We start from the raw sequence: 23,360 nt of genomic DNA on the forward strand, positions 1-23,360 counted from the left end.
AGTTCTCACCTTTCTGAGCTTAATTTTCCCTCTATAATCTATCTGTCAGGAAAGATACCCACATTCAATTTCAGGCAGTCCATTATTTTAAAAAATGAGCCTTTAACTAAGAATCATCCATCCAATTTAGGCTTAGGAGGAACAACTCTGATTCTGAGGATGAGAAAATGGGTAATGTGATATAGAAACATTCAGAATTGTTTAGATTGTGTGTTCAGCACAGGCTGAAGCTGCTGACTGCTGGAGATAACAGTGCTAGACTGCAATAATAGATCTGGAACATGCTCTCAATCTCTACCTCCAGGGCTAGATCCAACCACTCATAATGTGGGTTTAAGTCTATATGCACCTGGAATGTATAAGAGAGTACAACTATAGAGAAAGATGACTAAAGGATGCAGCACATAGTTTAATTTATTTAGAAAACAAAATTATGGAATGCCTTTCTTTGCTGCTGATTCAGCACAATTTTAGATACCACTATCGCACCTCACATCCACCATCAGGATCTTAACAGATCACTCACTCATCAGTTCAAATATTTGCACTTCCAGGCACTATGCTAGGCACATGGGGGACACAGCAAGGAAAGACACTTAAGGCATGGCAGAAAAAAGAGAAAAGTAAACAGAAGATTAGAGGGTGATGCATGTTATTAAAGAAAAGGTATGATGTGCCATATAAATGAATAACAAGGAGTTTTCAACTCAACCTGTTGGTCAGGGAAAGCCTTCTGAAGACATTTCCCTTCTTGTAAGAAAGAAGGAAAAGTTAGCAGAAGGGATGGAAGAGGAGAAAAACACTCCAGGCAAAGAGAACCATACTTGTTTGTATAAGTCAGTAGTCTAGAGAAAATGGAAAGATGTCCATTATGGTGGGAATGTACAGGAGTTCCCTCCCCCAAGGGACTTCTTATTCCCGGCTCAGGTTAACTGAAAATTGAGGGCTCAGGGTTTAGAAGCTGAGGTCTGGGTTCCATTGTTGACCTCAGTTCAACACATAGCATTTATACCTTAGGGCAGAAAGGTGAAAATTTAGGTAACTCCCAACCAGCTAAGGATTCCATTTTAGGAGATTTAAGCTTCAGAACTCAACTATTGGGTCTCCAGCTCAAGGGGTTTTGTTCTGAGGCATTTGGAGCTTACATAATTCAAGTTCACAAGTTTAGGAAAATTAAGAACAAATTTATGGTTCCTGAGAACTGAGTCTTTAGGGATCTGGACTTGAGGCAACTCTGGGGAGCTATGCCAAATACTGGGAAGAACATTGCTTTGAAGAAAGAAGAACTTTGTTGGGAATCTGGACTCTGTCATTTACTAGCTATATCATCTCTCTGAGCATCAGATTCCTTAGCTATTAAATGGGTGGATGGGGGGTGGGGAATAGTAGTTACTTTGCAGGGTTACTATGAAATTGGTGACTCATGACATTCAGCTTAAGGCAGTTCGACGCCTCATCTCTTATGGACTTCAAACCCTTCTTAACTATAATTGTTCAAAGCTTTCCAGTTTGAAGATGTTCTGTTTAATAAACAAGGTGGAAGGTAAGCAGTCATTAAATGGCTTTCCTTTCCCCAATGCAATCTCTTAAATTTGTACCATGTGCCTAAAATAACAGATTGACCGTTCCTTGTTTTTCTCCTTGCTCTGTATGTAAACATGGCTAACAAGCCATTTTCATTGCCTGAGTTTTTTTTTGTTTAATCTTTAAAATATTCTGTACTTCATTCTTGCTCACACTGTTCTTAAACTATGTTCTATTCTTTTATCTTCATCCCTTGATTGTGTATTTCCCTTACCCTTCTCATATACATGAGCTCTTTTTTTTTTTTTAAGATTTTTTTGATGTGGACCATTTTTAAAGTCTTTATTGAATTCGTACAATATTGCTTCTGTTTTACGTTTTGGTTTTTTGGCTGTGAGGCATATGGGATCTTAGTTCCCCAACCAGGGATCGAACCCTCACCCCCTGCATTGGAAGGTGAAGTCTTAACCACTGGGCTGCCAGGGAAGTCCCCCTTACATGTGCTCTTAAAACCCAAATCCGTCTTCAATTTCTAGTGCCAAGCACAAGCCAGGCACAAAATGTCTATGAATCTACAAGTGAATGAATAAGTAATAGAAAGAAAAAAGGATGAAAAGAAAAATTAATGGAGAGCATTCTGTTTTGTCACATTTTTAGGAGTTTCCCAACCCATTTTATTCCATATCAAGAACTTATGTTTTACTATACAATTAGAATATCATTTATCATCAATGATCAAATGTATAACAACCATACTACACAAGCTTCCTGTGCTGTCAGAGAGTCAAATTTTGAAAAGTGTATCCTTTATTTACCAAGTAAGGGTGACTCTTCATAATGTCCCTGCATTATTCAGGCAGTTGAGGGGAAGGTAGACAGACTACTCTGTAGGTGTAACCACATCTGCTTCACTTCCTACAAAATGACAGTGTATTCATTTAGGATTTCTCCTACCCAGAAGGATGTAATCTAATTAACAACACATCAGGTTTTAGCTCATGAATCTGTGGGATAAAATAATTTTATGTCTGAATATTAGAATGGTCACAAGGCTAAATCAACCAATTTTTATATACTCACTTGATACAGCTAAGATCTTCCAATAATCCACAATGCTCTCTTTTAAATAGGCTGGTTCCTTTGAAATATAGGGCAAAGTGTTAGAAATCATCATAAATAGTAAATGTTGCCTCAATGACTTTCAAAGCTAATCTATATAACTTTGTCCTTTATACCATTCCTAGTACAGCAACATCAGACTTTGTAAAGCTACACATTTTTTTCCTCATCCTGTGACCAAATTAGTAAATTTTCATCAAATGCTTCAGATTCACAGTGGTTTAAAGCACAAATGCTTGAGTAACCCAACATGGATTCAGGTTCTGATGTGCCCATTTTTTGACTCCCTGGCTTCCTCCAAAATAAGGATAATAATGACCCTATTTCACAGGATTTGTGGGAGGATTATAATAATGTATGTATTTTATTTGGAAATATCAGTTATAGCCCTTGCATAATACTAAGTGCTCTGCAAGTCTTAAGGAAGCTTAACAATCTTATGTAGTTTGTACTTATTATTCTCATTGAGGTAAAGATAATGTAAAGCATTTACTACTTGATAATAATAAGTGCTCAATAAATAGTCTTAATTTTTATTACTATTCTACTGTATTTTAAAATAATTTTTACTTGTAATAAATTCAAATATACTTGTCCACCCTCAGTGAGAATGAAACATGGCAACTTGCTAGAGTTTGATTTTGAGCATGCCAATTGTGTCAAGTAAAGTTGTAAGTTCACTATATAGTTACTATAATTTTTCTAGCTTTATAAATAAAATTTTATAAAATTTATATAAATAAAATTAAAACACATGTGCAATGTTGGTAGGGATGTAAATTGGTGCAGCTGCTATGGAAAACAGTATGGAAGTTCCTCAAAAAATTAAAAATAGAACTACCATATGATTCAGTAATCCCATTTGGGTATGTATTCAAAGAAAATGAAATCACTATTTCAAAAAGATACCTGCGTCCCCCCATGTTCATTGCAACATTATTTACAACAGCCAAGACATGGGAACAACTTTAGTATCCATAGATGGATGAATGGATAAATAAAATGTGATGTATATATATACAATGAAACATTATTCAGATGTTAAAAAAAAAAGGAAACCCTGCTATTTGCAAAAACATGGGTGGGCACCAAGGGCATTATGCTAAGTAAAATAAGTCAGACAGAGAAAAAAAAAAAAACACTGTACAATCTCACTTATATGTGGCATCTAAACAAAGCACAACAAAACAACAAAAAACCTGAACTCATAGACACAGAGAACAGATGGGTGGTTGCCAGAGGCAGCGGGTAGGGAGTGGGGTCAAAATGGGTGAAGGGCGCCAAAGGTACAAACTACCAGTTATAAGATAATTGAAAGTTGCTAAGGGAGTGGATCTTGAGAGTCATCATCGGGCTTCCCTGGTGGCGCAGTGGTTGAGAGTCTGCCTGCCCATGCAGGGGACACGGGTTCAGTGCCCCGGTCCGGGAAGATCCCACATGCCGCAGAGTGGCTGGGCCCGTGAGCCATGGCCACTGAGCCTGTGCATCCGGAGCCTGTGCTCCTCAACGGGACAGGCCACAACAGTGAGAGGCCCACGTACCGCAAAAAAAATATCATCACAAGAAAAAAATATCTGTAACTATATGTGGTGATGGATGTTAACTAAACTTATTGTGGTGATTATTTTGCAATACATACGAATGTAAAATCATTAAGTTGTACAGCTAAAATTAATACAATGTTATGTCAATTATCTCTCAACAAAAAACAAAATAATATAAATACAATTATTGGAAAAACACTTATGAACATATATTTTATATTAATTTGACTAGAACTGGGAGGATGAGAACCGACAACTACTGGGGTTTATTATGTGTCAGTCACTTTATAGATGTTATTTTATTTAATTTTCACTGCAGTTGGTAAAGTTGGCTTTGTTACTTCCACTTTACACATGAAGAAATGTTCGGTGATCCGTAGGGATCAGAAATGGTATGCATAGGGAAAAGTGTTGTTTCTGTTGTTGTTATATTTTTAATACAGCTGAAAAAAAAAAGCTAAGACTGACATTAAGAAAATGTTTATGAATTCTCTACAGTACCTAGAACTAGTTATGATCTATAGAACACTCCTTGAGTTCATACTAGTAACAAATAGTAAAGCAAGATTGTGAACTTAGCTTTGCAGATATTGTATCTCATTTTTTAAATCTTATTTTTATTACTGTGAAACATACATGCTGAAAAGAGCTACGATTTAAGTTTAATAATAAAATTAACACCATTTACCAACCCTGCCCCCCATCTGTCCTCTAAGAATTAGATCACTGATAACTTTGGAAACCTCTGTGTGCCCATTTTGAATTAGTACTATCTCCCCCTGAACTCCAACAAGTGACCACTACACCACCACCTAGCTTTTGGGTTAAACGTCCTCAACTTTATTGCTATAGCTTTTCCATCTTTATATGCCCTAAATAATATAGATCAGTTTGGAAAAATTAAGTACTTAGCACAAACCTGGAAGAATAAGGAAAAGGAAATATTGCCACTGTTACACTATTGGGGGAAGGCTCCTATGATATGACAAGAAGAGCAGAGTCTGTGGTTCACTGTCTGGCTCCAGCTTCCCTGACAGTTGACAAGGGCCCCTGTAGGTTAGGCAGTGGTGGATCGCCTGGAGTCCTAGGAAACACGGGGCTCACCAGAGCTGCAGCATCTGGCCAGACATCTGGCAAGGCATCTGGCCAGCTTTCTGCTGCTCGTGACAATACTACAGTTATTCTGTAGGAGTAGGTCAAGGCAAATCACCTCAGAGAGGAGAGGGGCTCGCCCTTTTCCTACTTATTCCATAAGTCCTCTAGATGTAGGTTATCAGCCAAGTCTTCACTTCATCTCTTCTTTTGTCTGTATCTTTAAAAACCAATTTCACAAGAACAAAACACTGAATTACACTGGAAGTTACGTAGCGAAACTAGCCGTACTAGATGTAAAGCTACTAGTTATGCTGAGCCAAGGATGGAATGTGTCTATCTCCATTTTCAGCTATATTCAACTTTTAGAGGCATGGTCAATGAGCTTCTAGTTAAAATGGGACTTTCAAGACAACTTGAGCTATAAAAGTTATATGACTTCTCTAAAGTAAGGGGAAAAGGAAAAAACAAACTCAGTGAAACCAGTAAAGTAATTGCTTTGATACAACACAAAGCAAACCTAGCTGACTAACTTCTGGAGGCTTTGGTATCACGTGAACAAAAAATAAGGGTCTACGATTCTACAGAGAAGTTATTCTTAACTTACAATTCTTCTTTTATGGTAATAATGAGCTTCAGTTTCTATAGTTATAACTCAAACCATTTTTTATTAACTGCATTATATTGCTCTGCTAGAACGTTTATAATTGAGAATCCTGCCCAAGGGTCACAGTCTCTCTAAGCATCCTATTCTGTGATTATTATTGCCATCAGTCACTTAGTGAATGTAAGTTACTTAAATGTCTGAATGTATGGGATACATTTCTGCATCACTTTCACTTCACCTACCAAGGCAATAATAGTAGGATCACAGACTGAAAGTATCAGAACAGCACTTAGAAATTGTCTCTTTCAACTTTCTTACTTTTCACGTATCTGCCTTAAATTTTTCTATAAGAGGGAATATATATAAATTATTTTAAAAAATTATATAGTTACCTTCTATATGAGAAAATTGAGGCCCAAAGTAACTTGCCCAATGTTAAATAGCTTCTTATAACCCTGAACTGTTGACTCATTTTCACTCCAAGATGCTATTACCTTAAAATAAATTAGTTATTTAAAGGAAATTAGTTTCTGGTCCTGTTTAGAGGAACTTTCTTATGATAAAGATCAAATTTAACAAACAACTATTGTTCCTCAGATATTTCCATAGCTGGTGCTAAATTTATTCCCATATAGATTGTGGCCAGGTCAAAGCAGGAAAGGCCAAAGAGTTGGCTGAGTCTATAATCTTCATTTCTTCGCTGAAGCCCAGAGTAGTAATAAAATCCATGAGTAAATTCACTCATTGATGTTACTGTGGCACTGAGCCAACTGGGTCACTCCAATGTTTACCACCAATTCAACTCAGAGAAAAGCATCAGTTTTCCTCTCTGGTCTTCTATTTTCTTGCTTTTAAAGCAATCTCTAAGGACCATTACAGTTAATACTAATTTGATTCTCTTTATTTTAAATAAGTCGAATATTTATCTTCATTTTCAACAGCTTTGAGGATACAGACTAAGCAGAATAACCTGAAATCAGGTGAAAACTGAGGGAAAACATTCAACAATATGATGTTTTCTCCCAAACTGCTTCTCTTATCTTGTTCCCCATCTCAGTTAATGGCACTCCAATCTTCTAGTTACTCAAGAAAAAAAAATCCCGGTGTTATGCTCCCATCCTAGCCCAGGCCTTTTCGTCTAGATTATTACTATAGTTTCCATCCTGCTTCCGTGCCTCTTTGCAGTGACCACCAACCAAGAAAGACTATTCTTACCACATAGCAAAGTAATACTTTAAAAATGTTAGTTAGATTATATCACCTCTCATCTCAAAACCCTACAAAGGCTCCCGGTCTCAAAACAAAAGCAGAGTCCTTACCATGACCTATAAGGAAGGCCCAGCACAATCTGACTTTGTATTCGTTCTCTGTATCCACCCTGTATTGGAACCCAACCCCACTCAATCCTTTTTCTCCAGCCACACTGACCTCCTTGCTCTTCCTTTATGTACCAAGTGTGCTGGCGCTTTTGCACTTCTTCTACCCTCTGCCTGGAAACTCTGCCCCTGGTATCTGAGTACACACCCCCAGTTTCTTCAGGTCTTCACCTTCTCATTGAGGCCTTACCTGGCTACTATTTAAAGGTAAAATCCTAATCTCTAACATTCCCTGCTTTTTTTTTCATCTTACCACATATCACAACATCTATGTGTTTTAATTATTTATCTTGTTTACTGTCTGCCTCTCTCACAAGAATGTAGATTCTATAAAGGTATAGGGTCTTTTTCCTAATGTATTCTCAATGCACCTAGTAAATTCTCAGTAGATGTCTGCTGAATGGATGAAAGCATGAGTAGATATAACCTGGATTGACTGCCTATAAGAAATTGTTTGGTGTAGCTTCAGTGACAGCATTATATAGAGGGTTTTTTTTTTTTTAGGAAATCAATGCAATCTATAAAGCTCTAGCAGATTAGAAACAAAAAAGATAGAAAACACAAATTATCAATGTCAAGAATGAAAAACATGACTTCATTACAGATTCTACAGATTTAAAAAGATAATAGGAGACTATTATGAACTACCTTATGCCTATAAATTTGACAACCTGGAATAGCAAAGGATTTTAGATATGATACCAAAATAATGATACATGAATTTTAAAAAAATGGTAAACTAGTCTTCATCAAGATGAAGAACTTTCACTTTTTGAAAGACAATGTTAAGAGAATTAAAAGGAAAGCCACTGACTGGGAGAAAATGCTTGCAAATTACCTACCTAATAAAGGACTTGCATCCAGAATATATAAAGAACTTTCAAAATTCAATAATAAAAATTCAATTAAAAAGGCAAGAAAGAATCCAATAAAACAAAGAACCCACTTAAAAATAAGCAAAGATTTGACAGATTTGAAATCATCAAAAAATAAATATCAATGACAAATAAGCATAGGAAAAAATGCTCAATATTATTAGCCATTAAAGGAATGCAAAGGATAACCTTTATAAGATACAATTGCATACGTATTAGGATGGCTAAAATTAAAGAGAATGATCATACCATGTTTTGGTAAGGATGCAGGACAACTGGAACTATTTTCTGTTCCTTTTTTTTGTTGTACAAGATTCCTAGTTCAATTGCACCCTCTCTGTCAGTATTTCAAAGCTCAGATAGGTTAGTGGATTGTTGCTATTTTGGTGGTGGGAGATGAGATTGTATATCCTCCAAATTTCTGGTTATCTATTGTCTTCCAGGACAGACAATAGATAACCAGAAATTTGAAGTGAAGCTTCTTTTTCACTTCTTTTATCTTTCACTACCTAATAACCAAAGGGGGCTTTTCACATCATTTTTACCTTTCCCGCAGATGGTACACATTTTGAAGAATGCTCTTTGAAACCATACATTCCCTATAGTCCTTTACCTATAGTTCAGGCTCTGATCTACCAGGGTACTTTTTTAGTATTTTTCAGACTTAGGGTCAGCTTAGTATTTCTGACAGTAGTTATAGATCAATGAGAGAGTATTCACTAGCCTTCTTCTTCTCTCTTCCCTGTAGTTTTTCTTGGTCTGTCCTTGCTTGCACCAAAGCAAGCCAGGGTAGAGGAGGAGAGTCAGGAAGATGAGATCTCGCACTAGGATTTAGTAGGTTTTTTTCCTTTTTCTTATTACTGTTATTTTGAAGTTTGATCATTCTCTGTTTTCAAGTTATACCATGGGCATGGTTTCTGTGAAATTTTATTTACCCTTTCTTGTTCCTTACTGTTTGTAAGATATATTAGAAGACTAGAAGCTAGGCAGTGGCCCTTGTCTTCCATTACCTGGAATTTTCTGTTCTTTTGTCTTTATTCTGAAATATTTTAAATCAACAGTACCAGAAATAAACATAGATTCCACTAATCTTTGGAGACTAACTCTGTGATAAAACCAATTTCAATCTTCAGTAGAGAGTAGAAAATCAAACGTTCCATATTTCCCCTTAGGTTAGACAGTTGTTCACTTCACAAATACTTATCTCTGGCTGAAATTGAAACAGAACAAATTGAAAAAGACCATACCTATTCATTTGACATAAAAATGTATCTAATCACTACTTTAATACTCTGCTCTGCTTGCAATGATTATTTGTCATGTATATATAAATAGAAAAAAAAGTTGTTTAAAATTTTTCTGATTATTAAAAGATTAAAAGTGGATACAGTGATTCCACATGAAATTTTCTGCCCCTCCCATGTCAAAATTTGAGGAAAACATTCTTTCCTCTCTCACTTCTGTGCCCCTGTATTCCTTTGTGGTTCTAAAATTATAATGGCTAATTTGGAAGCTATCTCTCTAAGCTAGACAGGCTCTGTCCTTGCCAAAGTCAACGTGAGATTACTCAGTGATAGCCAGCTGCCTGCCTCCAATTGGTTCATTAGCACTTCTCCAATCTAAAAGTAGACTCTCATTTGTATTACTTTTTATCTTTACTGTAGTCTTACTTTTACAAATTTGGGACTGTGGGCTCGTCAAGGGACTCAGGTGAATTTACCAAGAGATGGGAACTTCAGTGTCTGCCAGACCTTTTTTTATCCTTTAGATCTGAATATATTTAAGTCAAAAAGTAATTCTACCATATTGTAAGAGCTTTGATTTCAAGACTGGGTCTTTCATTTCAATATTCCCCATTTCCCAAAACAGTGAGTAGCAAGAAGTATGATATGTGAGTATAGTGTTATAAATATGACCTTTATAAAATACAGCAAAATTTGATAACAATGGTTATCTATGGGTGGGTGGTAGAATTTCCTATAGTTTACTTGCAATATTTTTTAAATTTTTTATTTGTTAATAGCAGATTCATAACTATAATCACATTTTTGCCTGATTATTATTTATTTATTTTTTTAATAAAAATTGATTATACTGAAGGTTTACAATATGATGATTTGATATATGTATACATAGCAAAATCATTACTACAGTCAAGCTAATTAACATATCCATTTATTCACATAGTTACCTTTTTTGTGAGGGTAAGGGACCTGAAATTACTCTCTTAGCAAATTTTCCATATTCAATACAGAATTATTAACTATAATTATCATGTTGTATATGAGATGTCTAGCCTGTTCATCTTACATAACTGCAACTTTGTACCTTTTGACCAACATCTCCCCATTTCTCCCCGCTCCCTGTCCCTGGTAACCTCCATGTTACTCTATGCCTCTGTGTATTCAACTTTGTTAGATTCCACATATGAAGTGACATCAGCCTGAAATACTTTTTAAATAATTTCTTTTTCTTTGATTTAAAATGAACACACCGGCTTCATTCACTTTCCAATTATTGCTCACTTTCTATCCCTTAGAAATATAAAGGAAAAGTCTAGTGCCCAATTTTGTTAGCCACTCACTTTATATAACCATGAAAGAAACAATTAAACAAAATGAAATTAAACATCTCAAAGTAATAACATTTTTGGAACAAAGACATAATGGTCATTAGTCTGGAAAAGTAGTGGAAAGGCAATGTGGTAGAGCATTTCGGCTTTGGAGTCAGATGGAATTTGACTTGCATCCCAGGTTTGTGACCTATTAAATGTGTGATCCTGAATTGGTAACTTAATCCCTTTTAGCTTCAGTTTCACCAGGGGAGTAAGAATACCAACATTGCAGGGGTTTTTTAATAAGTAGGAAAAAAATTTAAATAATCCACAGCAAAGATGCTTAGTCTTAGAATTTTTAGGATTTGATGATTGATTAAATGGAAAGGACAAGATAAAGGGAAGAGAGAAGGATGACACTAATATTTCTGGTTTGGATGAATACATCTGAGCTGAAACCTAAACAACGAGAATGAATTAGCCAGGTACAGGTGCAGTAAGGGAGAAGAGAATGTTCTAGAAAGAGGAAGTACATGCACAAGGGGCAGATGATGAGCATGAACATAACATGACCTTGGAACTCAAGGTAGTTTAGTTACACTTGAGGGTCAGGTGTAACAGGATAGCTAGAGATTAGGATGGAAGGAAAATGGCATCCCAACCAAGAAAGACTTTTTGAGACATAATGCTGTGTTTGGACTTAATCCCAAGGGTGATGTGGAGACACTGAAAGCTTCTAAATTAGATTTAGAGTGGACAGAAGCAAGGGACAGGAGGCAGGATGACCAGTTAGGAGACTATGGCTAAAAGTTGGGTGTAAGACAATGGTGACCTAAAGTAAGGTAGCAGGAATGGGGACTAAGGAACACATCAGGAAAGCCTTTCCTGATCCCCTAGGATAGGAGCAGCTACTTCTCTTCTGTGCTCCATAGCCCTTTGTGCTCACTACCTGCATTGTAGGGTGCTTATCACAATGTATTTTCATCACACAGTAGAATGTAAGTTCCAAGAGGACAAGAACCATTTTTTCCCCAGGCCCTCATACAATTTCTGGGACGTGGAGAGTGTTTAATATATATCAATATTAATGAAAAAGCGTAAATATGAATCTCTCTTCCTCCCATTCTGCAGCTTTCCTTTGAACAATGACTACTCATGGGGATAATGCAGACATCTCTAAATAATGGAATTGTTTCCTCCAATGGAGAGAGGACCACTATCATCCCCATAAAAGTTTTGAGTGCTAACTTCCATGTGAAATTGTATTAAACACTGAACATAAGTTAACTATGGTATATTTTCTGTCCTTAGAAGTTTATATATGATATATACTTTTTAACTTTCAAAAAAATATTATATATCTTAGTTTCCCTTTCTCCTCTTAAAGTCAACATCAATAACCACAGTTATTTTTTACTGAATGGATTTTTCCAGATGTGTTATTCCTAAATTGTCTTTTGTTTGTATATAAAAATTCTTTCTAGAATGTTCTGATATCAAAAGATGATTTTATTAGATAGGCTTATCTCCCAAAGTATAGGAAATGTACATTTTTTAATTAGGTCACGTTTCTAATGAGTTACACTATTTCACGGTACACACAAAGGCTGAAGGGATGAAAAAGGTCACAATTTCAAAACATATTGTATAGGTACAAGGTTGTGTAGTATTTTATACATCATTGTACTTAAACTGGGGAAGGAAATATGACTAGCAATATAAGAGCACAGCATCAAAATACTGGTGAGTCAATCCTGATGTGTTTTAACTTTATGCATTTTTCATAATTCTCTTATTCAATCCACTCTTCCAATTAAGCTGTTAACTACTAGTCCGATTAGGGTCAGAACAGGAGGCATTTACTGTATTTTCAACAGGTTAATGTGGGAAAGAAGAGGCAAGAAGAGGGCACTGGATGTTTGGTTTAAAAAAGTTACCCCCAGGTAGCAAAAGTTTTCAAAAGTTTTGAATAGACCTATTATCTCCATCCTCTCGACCTTATACTCTCCTCAACTTATTCTAATCAGGATTTTGTATTTAACTACTGAATTGAACACTTTTCACCAAGGTGGTTATTGACTTCTACTGTGAAAATTCAAAGTCAATTCATCTATACTCATCCTGCTTGTTGTTCCGGCATCAAAGACACAAGCAAGTATTTCACCTTCTTAAAAGATTTATTTTCTCTAGGTTCCTGAGATACCAAATTCCCATGTTCTTCTCCTATCATACTAGCTTCTCCTTTTCAGCCCCTCCTCCTCTGCCTGACCTCTAAATGTTATAATATCCAGGGTCCTTTTTCTGGTTCCCTTTCTCTCCTGTATTTCCACTCACTTCTTAGAAGAGCTCAACCAGTATCTGGCTTTAAACGTCAAATCAATATACCCAGATCTAGCCTCATCCCTGAGGCCATTGATCCCACTTCATGATGCCTAATACTCATTTAAAATTTAATATGACCAAAATGGTACTCTTATATCCCATTTTTTCCTGTTTCCCAATTTTCCTTAACTCAGCAAATGGTCCCACCATCGACCTTAGGCCAGAAAACTTAGAGTAGTCCTTAATCTCTGTCTTTCCCCTACATCTAATACCTATATATCAATAAAGTATTCAGTGGTTCTGCCTCCAAAATATATTTGGAACCTAATACATATCAATGTTTCTACGCCTAAAATCCTGGTCTAAGCCTCCATCGCCACTTCCCTGATATTCCACAATAACTCCATAACTGCTCTTTTGCATCCATTCTTGCCTCTTACACAGAGGTCCAAATATTTTCTCAAAATATAAAATCAGACAGTATACTTGTTTTGGTAAAAGACAAACAAACAAACTCCAATAGTTTCCCAATGCAATCAAATAGTGTTAAACTCTTTCCCAAGGCAGATTAGGAAAAAAATCAAATAGGTAACTAGCAGTCTGATTATATATGGCTCACTCTTCTCCCTATTTTCTATTCTGCTCCAGGGACACTGGCTTTGTTGCCATTGCTGTTCCTGGAATATGCCAGGCCCATTCCTGTTTCGGGGTCTCTCTAGTCTACATGGAATGAACTTCCCCCCAGATTTACATGTAGCTCTCTGCTCCTCAGACATTACTTCCTTGCACAGCCTAGCTAAGGAAGCTCTACAGCCTATCATATTATGTCCCACTGCACAACTTTATTTTCCTAAAGTAATATTTACCACTCTTTAAAATTACTTTATTTGCTTAACTTATGTATTTGTCAGGTTTCCCCATTAAAATGTAGTCTTAAAAGGAAGAAACTTGGGGCTTCCCTGGTGGTGCAGTGGTTGAGAGTCCGCCTGCCGATGCAGGGGACACGGGTTCGTGCCCCGGTCCGGGAAGATCCCACATGCCGCGGAGCGGCTGGGCCCGTGAGCCATGGCCACTGAGCCTGCGCGTCCGGAGCCTGTGTTCCACAACGGGAGAGGCCACAACAGTAAGAGGCCTGCGTACCGCAAAAAAAAAAAAAAAAAAAAAAAAAGGAAGAAACTTGTATCTATACACTGGGTTACAATTGTGAGTGGGAAAGTGTTGATAAATAAATAAATGGTTGAATGAATAAATAAGAGAAGAAAAATAAGATAGAGTCTCAAGGCTGTGGTCCCAGGTAAAGGGACACCACAGAAAGAGACAAAGGCCTTTTATACCCAGGGTTCTCAATATCCCCAAAGTATATTTATACTAGGAGCAAGGCAAGGCCTAAGATTCCTAGGCGCTCATAAACTACCAGAGTAAAATTTTCGTTTTTTGATATGGGAGATAACAGAGCAGCTCAAGTTCTCCAAAGTGTGCACAGGATGAATGGCAGAGAAAAAAACTCTGCTGCCAGGAAAATTTTTCAGAGTTCTAGTACCTGATTTAGAAATCCCCAAAGCCTCCTTGGTTCAAACTAAGGAGAATTTATGATCCCTGCAGGTTATGCCAAGCATACCCCCAGGCGGCTATCAATTACTGTTATAGCTTAGTCTTAAGAATGTCTCTCCTGTCTGTAATTTAGAAAGCAGTGAGTTACCAGAAACCTTGTATAGAAGACAGGCTTTCCTAAAAGACATCCAGGTGGTAATCTTCCTGTGAGTGTTTCAGACTTGTGTCCTAAGAGACAGCACAAAGGCCAGACAAAGACTAACACAGGGACATGGAGAATGGAACAGGTATATTTTACACAGTTATATTTTCTTTGGTCTCAATAGGCGCAATATTCTCCTAGCCTGCTGCCTCTCTCCTCCTATTTATTAATTTGTGATATTCATGACTATAAAGCAAACTAAGGGGCACTAAAATGAGACTACCAACCAATTTCAACATCAGAACTGTTATGGCAATAAATATACAACATTCAAATATATTCACACATACTTATCACATGTAAACTGTCTCTAGGAAATGCCAATTATGACTTGAAGATTCCTTAAGGCTGTTCAGAGCACAGAAGTCTCGCCATATACTTTGAATCTATTGTTTCAGTAATGGGGCTAAAATAGGATTTCTATAAAACCAACCAGAAACCAAGTGAACTTCAACAAAGTAGGCTTTCTAAATAGAGTTTTCTCCTTTCTTCTCTTCATGTACTATATACTAGGCATTAAACATTTACTACCTCATTTAATCTTCCCAACAGCCTAAAAATATACATATTATACTAATGTCACAGATGAGGAAAGTGAGATTTAAAAAGGTTAAGTACTTTGTCCAAGGAGAAAACAAGCCATTTAACCAAAATTAGACTTCAATCTTATGTGACAGCAAACTCCATACCCTCCCATTGCTGCATTCATAAACAATCATGCTTATTTATAAAAAGAAGACTGAGATAAAAGAACTATTAAAAACTTTTTAGAAATTATTTCTATACAATGGAATACAGTGCAGCTACTAGAAAGAATGGAATAAATCTATATGTAGTTACTAAAATGCAAGATTCGGGACTTCCCTGATGGTGCAGTGGATAAGACGCCACGCTTCCAGTACAGGGGGCCCAAGTTCGATCCCTGGTCAGGGAACTAGATCCCACATGCATGCCACAACTAAGGAGCCTGCCTGCTGCTACTAAGGGGCCCACATGTTGTAACTAAGGAGCCAGTGAGCCACAACTAAGGAGCCCGTGAGACACAACTAAGGAGCCTGTCTGCTGCAACTGAGACCCAGTGCAACCAAATAAATAAATTTTTTAAAAAGTTACTATTATTAAAAAATCCATACCTTAAAAAAAATAAAATGCAAGATTCTACAAAATGCATATACTGTTGAGTAAAAAAAAATCATAGTGTAGAAAAGTATGAAGAAATAATCTGATTTTGCTTTGTAAAAAGAATATATTTACACAGGGCTGCATATGTATAGACATTTTCTGAAAGGACATGCAAGGAAATATCAGTGGGTAACTCTGGGGAGTAGTACTGAGGGTAGGGCTTATGCAGTGAGATTTAAAGTTTTCCTTATTACCTTTCTATATTTTCTAATTTATTTCCTACTCAAATATCACTTTTTTATTAAAGGAAAACTAGTTTTCTTTAAAAAAGATGGTGTGATGTTCAGATAAAGAGTAAGGCCTACTACCAGGAGGAACTGAATACTACATACGTCTGCTTTAATCTCCTAAAGTGACTAGAGAGTGAGTAACATGCAAAATTAATCTCTGTGTAAAATGAACAGAATGTGAAGCCTAGAAATACACTCAGGGTATTCAACAGTTTGATGAAAAAAGAAGGATATATTACAAAATCAAAGGAATAATAAAATAAAGGAATTATTTATTGAAATTACATTAAATTCTGTGAGGCCATTTTACTTCTTCCTTTCCAATTTGGATGCTTTTTAATTTCTTTTTCTTGCCTGATTGCTTTGGCTAGGACTTCCAGAACTATTCTGAATAGAAGTGGCAAGAGTCTTGTCTTTTTCCTGATCTTAAAGGAAAAGCTTTCAGCTTTGCACCGTTGAGTATGATGTTACCATGGGCTTGTTATATATGGTTTTTATTATGTTGAGGTACATTCTTTCTATACCTAACTTTTTGAGAATTTTTATTATGGGTGTTGAATTTTGTCAAATGTTTTTTCCGCTTCTATTGAGATGATCTGATAATTTTTACCCTTCATTTTGTTAATGTGGTGTATCACATTTATTGATTTGCATATGTTCAACCATCAGTGCATCTCAGGGATAAATCCCACTTGATCATGGTGTATAATCTTTTTAATGTGCTATGCTGTTGATTCAGTTTGCTAATATTTTGTTGAGTATTTTTGCATTAACATTCATCAAGATAGTGGCCTGCAAATTTTCTTTCCTTACAGTGGCTTTGTCTGCCTTTGGTATCAGGGTAATTTAGCCTCAAAATGTGAGCTTGGAAATGTTCCTTCACCTTCAATTTTTTTGAAGAGTTCAAGAAGGGTTGCTATCAACTCTTTAAATATTCAGTGGAACTCATCAGTGAAGCCATTTACTCCTGGACTTTTCTTTGTTGGGGAATTTTTGATTACTAGATCAATCTCCTTACTTGTTATTGGCATATTCAGATTTTCCATTTCTGCATGATTCAGACTAGGTAGGTTATATGTTTCTGGGAATTGATCCATTTCTTCTGAGTTATCTAATTTGTTGGCATATAATCATTCATAGTAGTATCTTATGATCCATTGTATTTCTGTGGTATCAGTTGTAATGTCTTCTCTTTTATTTCTGATTTTATTTGCTTGAGTCTTCCCTTTTTTCCTTAGTCAATCTAAACATAATCTTATATATAGAAAACCCTAAATACTCCACTAAAAAACTGTTAGGACTAATAAGTGAATTCAGTTAAGTTGCAGGATACAAAATCAATATAGAAAAATAAGTTACATTTCTATACAGTAACAACGAACTATCTGAAGAAGAAATTTAAAAAATCAAGTCCATTTGCAATAGCATAAAAAAATAAAAAAATACTTAGGAATAAATTTAACCAAGGAAGTGAAAGAGCTATACACTGAAAACTATGAAATGTTGATAAAAGAAATTGAAGATGACACAAATAAATAGAAAGGCATTCCATGTTCATAAATTAAGAGAATTAATATTATTAAAATCTCTATACAACCAAAGCAATCCACAGATTCAGTGCAATCTCTATCAAAATTCCAGTAGCATTTTTCACAGAAATATAAAAAAAAATCCTAAAATTTGTGTGGAATCCAAAAAGGCCCCAAGTTGCCAAAGCAATCTTGAGCAAGAAGAGCAAATCTGTAGACATCACACTTCCTGATTTCAAACTGTATTACAAAGCTATAGCAATCAAAACAGTATAGTATTTCGGGGGGACGTTCCAGATGGTGGAGGAGTAAGACGTAGAGATCACCTTCCTCCCCACAAATACATCAAAAATACATCTACATGTGGAACAACTCCTACAGAACATCCACTAAACGCTGGCAGGAGACCTCAGACTTCCCAAAAGGCAAGAAAATACCCACATACCTGGGTAGGGCAAAACAAAAAAAAGAAAAACAGAGACAAAAGAATAGGGATGGGACCTGCACCTCTGGGAGGAGGCTGTGAAGGAGGAAAAGTTTCCACACACTAGGAAGCCCCTTCACTGGCAGAGATGGGGGTTGGGCAGGGGAGGGAAGGTTTGGAGCCATGGAGGAGAGCACAGCAACAGGGGTGCAGAGGGCAAAGCAGAGAAATTCCTGCACAGAGGATCAGTGCCAACCAGCACTCACCAGCCCAAGAGGCTTGTCTGCTCACCCACAGGGGCAGGTGAGGGCTGGGAGCTGAGGCTCCAGCTTCGGAGGTCAGATCCCAGGGAGAGGACTGGGGTTGGCTGCAAGAACACAGCCTGAAGGGGTGTTAGTGCACCACAGTTAGCCAGGAAGGAGTCCAGGAAAAAGTCTGGACCTGCCTAAGAGGCAAGAGACCATTATTTTGGGGTCCGTGAAGAGAGGGGACTCCTTCCCCATCTGCCCACAGAAGGCAGAATACTGCCTAAACAAGCTTCAGAGATGGACACAAGCCACGGCTATCAGCTTGGACCCCAGAGATGGGCATGAAACGCTAACGCTGATGCTGCAGCCACCAAGAATCCTGTGTGAAAGCACAGGTCACTATCCACACTCCCCTCCAGGAGCCTGTGAGGCACGCCACTGCCAGGGTCCCGTGATCCAGGGACAACTTCCCCGGGAGAACACACAGCGTGCCTCAGACTGTTGCAACATCTCGCTGGCCTCTGCCACCACAGGCTCACCCTGCATTCCAATTATAACTACTGTACCCCTCCTTCCCCGCCCCCAGCCTTAATGAGCCAGAGCCTGCTAATCAGCCGCTGCTTTAACCCCAGCCTGTCTGGATGGGAACAGATGGCTGAGGGTGACCTACATGCAGAGGTGAGACAAAAACCAAAGCTGAACTCCAGAAGCTGTGAGAATAAAGAAGAGAAAGGGAAATTTCTCCATGCAGCCTCAGGAACAGCAGATTAAATCCCCACAATCAACTTAATGTACGCTGCATCTGTGGAATACCTGAACAGACAACAAAGCATCCCAAAACTGAGGCAGTGGACTTTGGGAGCAATTGCACACTTGGGGTCTACAATTGTCTACAGTTGTCTACAGTTGTCTGGAACTGATTTGTTTTGGATTTTTATCTTAGTTTAGTGTTTAGCGCTTGTTATCATTGGTGGATTTGTTTATTGGTTTGGTTGGTCTCTTTTTGTTATTATTATTATTTTTTTTAGTAATTAAAAATTTTTTTTAATTTATTATTTTTTTCTTTCTTTTTTTCTCCCTTTACTTATGAGTCGTGTGGCTGACAGGGTCTTGGTATTCCAGCCTGGTGTCAGGCCTGAGCCTCTGAGGTGGGAGAGATGAGTTCAGGACATTGGACCACCAGAGACTTCCTGACCCCACATAATATCAATTGGCGAAGCTCTCCCAGAGATCTCCATGTCAACACTGAGACCCAACTCCACCCAACAACCAGCAAGCTCCAGTGTTGGACGCCCCAAGCCAAACAAGTAGCGAGACAGGAACACAACCCCACCCATTAGCAGAGAGGCTGCCTAAAATCATAATAAGTTCACAGACACCCCAAAACACACTACCAGACACAACCCTGCCCACCAGAAAGACAAGATCCAGCCCCACCCACCAGAACACAGGCACCAGTATCCTCCACTAGGAAGCCTACACAACCCACTGAACCAACCTTACTCACTTAGGGCAGACACCAAAAACAATGGGAACTATGAACCTACAGCCTGAGGAAAGGAGACCTTAAACACAGTAAGTTAAGTAAAATGAGAAGACAGAGAAATATTCAGCAGATGAAGGAGCAAGGTAAAAACCCACCAGACCAAACAAATGAATTGGAAATAGGCAATCTACCTGAAAAACAAGAATTCAGAGTAATGATAGTAAAGATGATCTAAAATATTGGAAATAGAATGGAGAAAATACAAGAAAAGTTTAACAAGGACCTGAAAGAACTAAAGAGCAAACAAACAATGATGAACAACACAATAAATGAAATTAAAAACTCTCTAGAAGGTATCAATAGCAGAACAACTGAGGCAGAAAAATGGATAAGTGATAAGATAAAGGTAAAATAGTGGAAATAACTACTGCAAAGCAGAATAAAGAAAAAAGAATGAAAAAACTTGAGGACAGTCTCAGAGACCTCTGGGACAACATTAAATGCACCAATATTCGAATTATATGGGTCCCAGAAGAAGAAGAGAAAAAAAAAAGGGTCTGAGAAAATATTTGAAAAGATTATAGTGGAAAACTTCCCTAATATGGGAAAGAAAATAGTCAACCAAATCCAGGAAGTGCATAGAGTCCCATCAGGATAAATCCAAGGAGAAACATGCCAAGACACATATTAATCAAACTATCAACAATTAATCACAAAGAAAAAAAATTAAAAGCGGCAAGGGAAAAGCAACAAATAAATACAAACATACAAGGGAATCCCCATAAGGTTAACAGCTGATCTTTCAGCAGAAACTCTGCAAGCCAGAAGAGAGTGGCAGGATATATTTAAAGTGATGAAAGGGAAAAACCTACAATGAACATTACTCCACCCAGCAACGATCTCATACAGATTAAAGGAGAAATTAAAACCTTTACAGACACGCAAAAGTTAAGAGAATTCAGCACCACCAAACCAGCCTTACAACAAATGCTAAAGGAACTTCTCTAGGCAGGAAACACAATAAAAGGAAATGACCTACAATAACAAACCCAAAACAGTTAAGAAAATGGTAATAGGAATATACATAGAGATAATTACCTTAAATGTAAATGGATTAAGTGCTCCAACCAAAAGACACAGACTGGCTGAATGGATACAGAAACAAGACCCATATATATACTGTCTACAAGAGACCCACTTCACACCTAGGGGCACATACAGACTGAAAGTGAGGGGATGGAGAAAGATACTCCATGCAAATGGAAATCAAAAGAAAGCTGGAGTAGCAATTCTCATATCAGACAAAATAGACTTTAAAATAAAGACTATTATAAGAGACAAAGAAGGACATTACATAATGATCAAGGGATCATTCCACGAAGAAGATATAGCAACTGTAAATATTTAGGCACCCAACATAGCAGCACCTCAATTCATAAGGCAAATACTAACAGCCATAAAAGGGGAAATCAACAGTACCACAATCACAGTAGGGGACTTTAACACCCCACTTTCACCAATGGACAGATAATCCGAAATGAAAATACATAAGGAAACACAAACTTTAAATGATACATTAAACAAGATGGACTTAACTGATATCTATAGGACATTCCATCCAAAAACAACAGAATTCACTTTCTTCTCAAGTGCTCATGGAACATTCTCCAGGATAGGTCATACCTTTGGTCACAAATCAAGTCCTGGTAAATTTATGACAATGAAAACATGACAACCAAAACCTATGGGATGCAACAAAAGCAGTTCTAAGATGGAAGTTTATAGCAATACAATCCTACATCAAGAAACAAGAATCATCTCAAGTAAACAACCTAACCTTACACCTAAAGCAATTAGAGAAAGAAGAACAAAGAAACCCCAAAGTTAGCAGAAGGAAAGAAATCATAAAGATCAGATCAGATATAAATGAAAAAGAAATGAAAGAAACAATAGCAAAGATCAATAAAACTAAAAGCTGGTTCTTTGAGAAGATAAACAAAATTGATAAACCATTAGCTAGACTCATCAAGGAAAAAAGGGAGAAGACTCAAATCAACAGAATTAGAAATGAAAAAGTAGAAGTAACAACTGACAGTGCAGAAATACAAAGGATCATGAGAGACCACTACAAGCAACTATATGCCAATAAAATGGACAACCTGGAAGAGATGGGCATATTCTTAGAAAAGCACAACCTTCAGACACTGAGCCAGGAAGAAATAGAAAATATACACAGATCAGTCACAAACACTGAAATTGAAACTGTGATTAAAATCTTCCAAGAATCAAAAGCCCAGGACAAGATGGCTTCACAGGTAAATTCTATCAAACATTTAGAGAAGAGCTAACACCTATCCTTCTCAAACTCTTCCAAAATATAGCAGTGGGAGGAACACTCCCAAACTCACTCTACGAGGCCACCATTACCCTGATACCAAAACCAAAGATGTCATAAAAAGGAAAACTACAGGCCAATATCACTGAATCCAAACAGTAAATACTAGAGAGGGTGTGGAGAAAAGGGAATCCTCTTGCACTGTTGGTGGGAATGTAAAGTGATACAGCCACTATGGAGAACAGTATGGAGGTTCCTTAAAAAGCTTAAAATAGAACTACCAGATGATGCAGCAATCCCACTACTGGGCATATACCCTGAGCAAACCATAATTCAAAAAGAAGCATGTTCCACAGTGTTCATTGCAGCACTATTTACAATAGCCAGGACATGGAAGCAATCTAAGTGCCCAACAACAGATGAATGGATAAAGAAGATGTGGCACATATATACAGTGCAATATTACTCAGCCATAAAAAGAAACGAAATTCAGTTATTTGTAGTGAGATGGATGGACCTAGAGTCTATCATACAGAGTGAAGTAAGTTGGAAAGAGAAAAACAGATACCACATGCTAACACATATATGGAATCTAAAAAAAAAAAAAAAGGGTTCTGATGAACCTGTGGGCAAGTCAGGAATAAAGACTCGGATGTAGAGAATGGACTTGAGGACACAGGGAGGGGGAAGTTTAGGGTAAGTGTATGCTGGGACAAAGTGAGAGAGTAGAATTGACATATATACACTACCAAATGTAAAATAGATAGCTAGTGGGAAGCAGCTGCATAGCACAGGGAGACTAGCTTGGTGCTTTGTGACCACCTAGAGGGGTGGGGTAGGGAGGGTGGGAGGGAGTTGCAAGGGGGAGGGGATCTGGGGATATATGTATACATAGCTGATTCACTTTGTTATACAGCAGAAACCAACACAACATTGTAACGTAATTATACTCCAATAAAAATGTTAAAAAAATTAAAAAAAAACAGTATAGTATTTGAATTAAAAAAAAAAAAAAGACTCATAGATCAATGGAACAGAACAGAGGCTCCAGAAATAAACCCACAGTATACAGTCATGAAATTTTTGACAAAGCCGCCAAGAACACATAATGGGGGGAAGAACAGTCTCTTTAATAAATGGTGTTGGGAAAATTGGACTAC

General features: G+C 37.3%; 1 protein-coding gene across 6 annotated transcripts in view; it reads right to left on the reverse strand.

The window, feature by feature from the left end:
- The window catches only part of TRPC6 (transient receptor potential cation channel subfamily C member 6), a 116,157-nt gene that overhangs the window by 57,940 nt on the left and 34,857 nt on the right, over positions 1–23,360 (reverse strand). Inside the window, exon 2 of one of the 6 annotated variants that reach the window (XM_067750801.1) lies at positions 2,605–2,662. The exons of the other annotated variants lie outside the window; for them this stretch is intronic. The gene's annotated coding sequence lies outside the window, so the exon portion shown is untranslated. The remainder of the gene's footprint in view (positions 1–2,604; positions 2,663–23,360) is intronic. 6 annotated transcript variants of the gene reach the window in all.

Source organism: Pseudorca crassidens, chromosome 9, assembly GCF_039906515.1.
Source record: "Pseudorca crassidens isolate mPseCra1 chromosome 9, mPseCra1.hap1, whole genome shotgun sequence".
NCBI classification, from domain to species: domain Eukaryota; kingdom Metazoa; phylum Chordata; class Mammalia; order Artiodactyla; family Delphinidae; genus Pseudorca; species Pseudorca crassidens.